The following is a 7,053-nucleotide window of genomic DNA, read 5'->3' as shown; positions in this document are numbered from 1 at the left end:
TTTATTAATTCAACTCCTAGTTAATGAACTCCTTCTATTTCGTTTTTTGCAGATGCTGCCGACATCCCTGCCGAAGCTCTAGATAAACTCCCGAACCATTCTCCAGCAAACGCTTTGTCGATGACTGATGACCCACAAGTATAGGGGATCGCAACAGTCTTCGAGGGAAGTATTGCCCAATTTATTGATTCGACACAAGGGGAGACAAAGAATACTTGTAAGCCTTAACAACGGAGTCGTCAATTCAGCTGCACCTGGAAACAATCTTGCTCGCAAGAGTTTATCAGTAGCAACAGTTTTATAGCAGTAGGAATAGTGAAATAACAGCAACGGTGAAATAAAGACAGCAGTAGTGATTATAGTAAATAGCAGGATTAAAATACTGTAGGCACAGTGACGGATGAACGGGCGTTGCATGGATGAGAGAATTCATGTAACAATCATGGTAGGGCATTTGCAGGTAATAATAAAGCGGTATCCAAGTACTAATCAATTAATAGGCATGTGTTCCATATATAGTCGTACGTGCTCGCAATGAGAAACTTGCACAACATCTTTTGTCCTACCAGCCGGTGGCAGCCGGGCCTCTAGGGAAACTACTGGAAGTTAAGGTACTCCTTTTAATAGAGTACCGGAGCAAAGCATTAACACTCCATGAACACATGTGATCCTCACATCACTGCCTTCCCCTCCGGTTGTCCCAATTTCTGTCACTTTGGGGCCTCGGGTTCCGGACAACAACGTGTGTATACAACTTGCAGGTAAGATCATAAAACAACGCATATCATGATGAAATAATAACATGTTTAGATCTGAGATCATGGCACTCGGGCCCTAGTGACAAGCATTAAGCATAAAAAGTTGCAACAATATCATAAAAGTAACATCTACTGATACTAGGCACCATGCCCTAACAATCTTGTGACTATTACATGATCAATCTCATCCAATCCCTACCATCCCCTTCAGCCTACAGCGGGGAATTACTCACACATGGATGGGGGAAACATGGCTGGTCGATGGAGAGGCGTCGGTGGTGATGGCGGTGAAGATCCCCTCCAATTCCCCGTCCCGGCGGAGTGCCAGAACGGAGTTTCTGGTCCCGAGGCGGAGTTTCGCGATGGCGGCGGCGTACTAGATGGTCTCTCGAAATATCGTCGAACACCCTGGCGTTTTTAGGTCGAAAGGCGTATATAGTCCAGAGGAGAGCGTCGGGGGGCCGCCGAGGCGCCCACACAACAAGGAGGCGCGCCCCCCCTGGGCCGCGCCGGCCTAGTGTGTGGGGGCCTCGGGCCCCCACCTGGCTTGCCCTTCTGGCTCCGTCGGTATTATGGGAAAATAGGGCCTTTCGCATAAATTTCGAGGATTTTCCTGAAAGTTGGATTTCTGCACAAAAACGAGACACCAGAGCAATTCTGCTGAAAAAAGCGTTAGTCCGTGTTAGTTGTATCCAAAATACACAAATTAGAGGCAAAACAATAGAAAAAGTGTTCGGGAAAGTAGATACGTTTTGGACGTATCAATGACCCTCGAGTCTCACCAGCTTGTTCAGGACCTCCTTCAGAAGGGTAAGGCAGCTATGGCGAGGATGCACTCGATGATCTTTGATACGTCTCCGACGTATCGATAATTCTTATGTTCCATGCCACATTATTGATGATATCTACATGTTTTATGCATACTTTATATCGTTTTTATGCGTTTTCCGGAACTAACCTATTGACGAGATGCCGGAGGGCCAGTTGCTGTTTTCTGCTGTTTTTGGTTTCAGAAATCCTAGTAAGGAAATATTCTCGGAATCGGACGAAATCAACGCCCAGCATCTTAGGATTGCACGAAGCTTCCAGAACACCCGAGAGTCGCCAGAGAGGGGCCACAGGGCCACCAGATGACACTCCGGCGCGGCCCAGGGGGGGCGCTCCCCCCTGTTGTGTCGTCGCCTCGTTGACCTTCTGACGCCGCCTCTTCGCCTATATAAAGGTCCCTGACCTAAAACACGATACGAATAAGCCACGGTACGAGAAAAGTTCCAGAGCCGCCGCCACCGTGAAGCCAAGATCTGGGGGACAGGAGTCTCTGTTTCGGCACGCCGCCGGGACCGGGAAGTGCCCCCGGAAGGCTCCTCCATCGACACCACCGCCATCTTCATCACCGCTGCTGTCTCCCATGAGGAGGGAGTAGTTCTCCATCGAGGCTCGGGGCTGTACCGGTAGCTATGTGGTTCATCTCTCTCCTATGTACTTCAATACAATAATCTCATGAGCTGCCTTACATGATTGAGATTCATATGATGATGCTTGTAATCTAGATGTCATTATGCTAGTCAAGTGGGTTTTACTTATGTGATCTCCGGAGACTCCTTGTCCCACGTGTGTAAAGTTGACTAGTGTGTGCACCGTGTGGGTCTCTTAGGCTATATTTCACAGAATACTTATTCACCTGTTATGAATAGCATAGTGAAGTGCTTATTTATATCCCTTTATGATTGCAATGTGCTTTGTATCGCTACTAGTCTATGTGCTACTCATGTGATGTTATTAAAGTAGTCTATTCCTCCTGCATGGTGTAATGGTGACAGATGTGTGCATCGTGTAGTTCTTGTCGTAGATTATGATCATAATCTCTTGTAGGTTATGGAGTTGATTATCGCTATGATAGTATTGATGTGATTTATTCCCCTTCATAGTGTAAAGGTGACAAGTGTGTATGCTATGTTAGTACTCGGTTTATTTTGCAAAGATCTATTATGCTCTAAGGTTACTTAAACATGAATATCGAATGTTGTGGAGCTTGTTAACTCCGGCATTGAGGATTCGTGTAATCCTACGCAACGAATGGTGTTCATTATCAAACAAGAGTGTATGTAGCACAAATGAGAAGAAGTTATTATTTATTATGCGATCAATGTTGAGAGTGTCCACTAGTGAAAGTATGATCCCTAGGCCTTGTTTCCAAACATCGAATCTCCGTTTATTTACTGTTTTGTTGCATATTTACTCGCTGCCATATTTTATTCAGATTACTATTACCACTCATATACATCCATACTACTTGTATTTCACTATCTCTTCGCCGAACTAGTGCACCTATACATCTGACAAGTGTATTAGGTGTGTTGGGGACACAAGAGACTTCTTGTATCGTGATTGCGGGGTTGCTTGAGAGGGATATCTTTGTCCTCTTCCTCCCTGAGTTCGATAAACCTTGGGTGATCCACTTAAGGGAAAACTTGCTGCTGTTCTACAAACCTCTCGCTCTTTGAGGCCCAACACTCGTCTACAAGAATAGAAGCACCCGTAGACATCAAGCTATTTTCTCGGCGCCGTTGCCGGGGAGGAAAGGTAAAAGGTACTCACACTCCGGATCTCGGCTACTAAGCTATTTTCCGGCGCCGTTGTAAGTACTCGAAGCTATTTCCTTTAGATCCTGCAATTGCATCTTTTGGTTTCTTGTTTACACTAGTTAGGCATAATGGAAAGTAACAATGAGCTTCTTATTCTATTTCCTGAGTTAAGACATGGATTGTTTGATGCGAAAATTAAAAAACCTATGAAATCTTATTTGCATGCTAGTAGCAATGATATTAGTATGAACGCTTTGAACACCATTGTTGTTAATGATATGGAAAATTCTAAGCTTGGGGAAGCTGGTTTTGATGAGCATGATATTTTTAGTCCCCCAAGCATTGAGGAGAAAATTTTCTTTGATGATACTTTGCCTCCTATTTATGATAATTATAATGATAGTGGTCTTTTGGTGCCTCCTACTATGGAGAGTGAATTTTATTATGATTATACTATGCCTCCTACACTTGATGAGAATAATAATGATAGCTACTTTGTTGAATTTTCTCCCACTACAACCAATAAAATTGATTATGCTTATGTGGAGAGTAATAATTTTATGCATATTGCTCATGACAAGAATGTTTTATGTGATAGTTATATTGTTGAATTTGTTCATGATGCTACTGAAAGTTATTATGAGAGAGGGAAATATGGTTCTATGCATCTTAATAATATTAAGTTTCCCCTCTTTATGTTGAGAATCTTGAAATTGCGCTTGTGTTGCTTTTCTATGCTTACCACTTTGTTCTTCATGAATTTATTTGTGTACAAGATTCTTTTTCATAGGAAGTGGGTTAGGCTTAAATGTGCTTTGAATTTGCTTCTTGATGCTCTCTTTTGCTTCAACTCTTATTTCTTGCGAGAGTATCATTAAAATTACTGAGCCCATCTTAATGGCTATAAAGAAAGAACTTCTTGGGAGATAACCCATGTGTTTATTTTACTACAGCAATTTTTGTTTTATATTGAGTCTTGGAAGTTGTTTACTACTGTAGCAACCTCTCCTTATCATGTTTTTGGTGCCAAGTAAAGTCTCTATGGTAAAGTTGATGCTAGATTTGGATTACTGCGCAGAAGCAGATTTGCTGTCTGTCACGAATTTGAGCAGAAGTCTCTGTAAAAAAAATCAAAAAAATCTGCAAATTTACGTGTGTGATCCTCAGATATGTACGCAACTTTCATTAGTTTTGAGTTTTTCCATTTGAGCAAGTTAAGTGCCCCTTCCAGGTTCGTCTTTACGGATTGTTCTGTTTTTGACAGATTCTGCCTTTTATTTCGTATTGCCGCATTTGCTTTGTTGAATGGGTTTCTTTGTTCCATTAACTTTCAGAAGTTTTGTGCAATGTCCAGAAGTGTTAAGAATGATTGTGTCACCTCTGAACATGTGAATTTTTATTATGCACTAACCCTCTAATGAGTTTGCTTGAAGTTTGGTGTGGAGGAAGTTTTCAAGGGTCAAGAGAGGAGGATGATATATGATCAAGAAGAGTGAAAAGCCTAAGCTTGGGGATGCCCCCGTTGTTCATCCCTGCATATTTCAAGAAGACTCAAGCGTCTAAGCTTGGGGATGCCCAAGGCATCCCCTTCTTCATCAACTTATCAGGTTTCTTCTATTGAAACTATATTTTTATTCAGTCACATCTTATGTATTTACTTGGAGCGTCAGTGTGCTTTTATTTTCGTTTTGTTATTTTCATTCTCTGAATAAGTTCATCTTTGTGTGGGAGAGAGACACGCTCCGCTGGTTCATATGAACGCATGTGTTCTTAGCTTTTAATTTTCATGGCGAAGGTTGAAACTGCTTCGTTAAATTGTTATATGGTTGGAAACAGAAAATGCTACATGTAGTAATTGGTAAAATGTCTTGGATAATGTGATACTTGGCAATTGTTGTGCTCATGTTTAAGCTCTTGCATCATATACTTTGCACCTATTAATGAAGAAATACATAGAGCTTGCTAAAATTTGGTTTGCATAATTGGTCTCTCTAAGGTTTAGATAATTTCTAGTATTGGGTTGAACAACAAGGAAGACGGTGTAAAGTCTTATAATGTTTACAATATGTCTTTTATGTGAGTTTTGCTGCACCGGTTCATCCTTGTGTTTGTTTCGAATAACCTTGCTAGCCTAAACCTTGTATCGAGAGGGAATACTTCTCATGCATCCAAATCCTTGAGCCAACCACTATGCCATTTGTGTCCACCATACCTACCTACTACATGGTATTTCTCCGCCATTCCAAAGTAAATTGCTTGAGTGCTACCTTTAAACAATTCAAAAGTTATTACCTCTTATTTGTGTCAATGTTTTATAGCTCATGAGGAAGTATGTGGTGTTTATCTTTCAATCTTGTTGGGCAACTTTCACCAATGGACTAGTGGCTTCATCCGCTTATCCAATAATTTTGCAAAAAGAGCTGGCAATGTGATTCCCAGTCCCAAATTAATTAACCAAAATAGACACTCCTCCATGGTATGTGATTGTTGGACGGCACCCGAAGGATTCGGTTAGCCATGGCTTGAGAAAGCAAAGATGGGGAGGAGTGTCATCATAATAAAATTAAAATAAAAAGGCACTCCTTCATGGTATGAGATTGTTGGCAGGCACCCGAGGATTCGGTTAGCCATGGTTTGTGAAAGAAAGGTTGGAAGGAGTGCCACACAAAAATAAAAATAAAATGGGAGCCGCTCTTTGAAAGTTTGTCTGGCAAGGGGGTTAGAGTACCCACTACCATTCGTTGACAACAACAAACACCTCTCAAAATTTTACTTTTTATGCTCTCTATATGTTTTCAAAACCAAAGCTCTAACACAAATATAGCAATCAATGCTTCCTCTCGCGAAGGGCCATTCTTTTACTTTTATTGTTGAGTCAGTTCACCTATTTCTCTCCATCTCAAGAAGCAAACACTTGTGTGAACTGTGCATTGATTCCTACATACTTGCATATTGCACTTATTATATTACTTTGCATTGACAACTATCCATGAGATATACATGTTACAAGTTGAAAGCAACCGCTGAAACTTAATCTTCAATTGTGTTGCTTCAATGCTTTTACTTTGAATTTATTGCTTTATGAGTTAAGTCTTATGCAAGACTTATTGATGCTTGTCTTGAAAGTACTATTCATGAAAAGTCTTTGTTATACGATTCATTTGTTTACTCATGTCATTTACCATTGTTTTGATCGCTCCATTCATTACATGTGCTTACAATAGTATGATCAAGATTATGATGGCATGTCACTCCAGAAATTTTCTTTGTTATCGTTTACCTGCTCGGGACGAGCAGAAACTAAGCTTGGGGATGCTGATACGTCTCCGACGTATCGATAATTTCTTATGTTCCATGCCACATTATTGATGATATCTACATGTTTTATGCATACTTTATATTGTTTTTATGCGTTTTCCGGAACTAACCTATTGACGAGATGCCGGAGGGCCAGTTGCTGTTTTCTGCTGTTTTTGGTTTCAAAAATCCTAGTAAGGAAATATTCTCGGAATCGGACGAAATCAACGCCCAGCATCTTAGGATTGCACGAAGCTTCCGAACACCCGAGAGTCGCCGGAGAGGGGCCACGGGGCCACCGGATGACACCCCGGCGCGGCCCGGGGGGGGCGCCCCTCGTTGTGTCGTCGCCTCGTTGACCTTTCCGACGCCGCCTCTTCGCCTATATAAAGGTCCCTGACCTAAAACACGAT

The sequence above is a fragment of the Lolium rigidum genome, chromosome 3 (assembly GCF_022539505.1).
Source record: "Lolium rigidum isolate FL_2022 chromosome 3, APGP_CSIRO_Lrig_0.1, whole genome shotgun sequence".
Classification (NCBI taxonomy): domain Eukaryota; kingdom Viridiplantae; phylum Streptophyta; class Magnoliopsida; order Poales; family Poaceae; genus Lolium; species Lolium rigidum.
Note: the sequence above shows the minus strand (reverse complement) of the source record.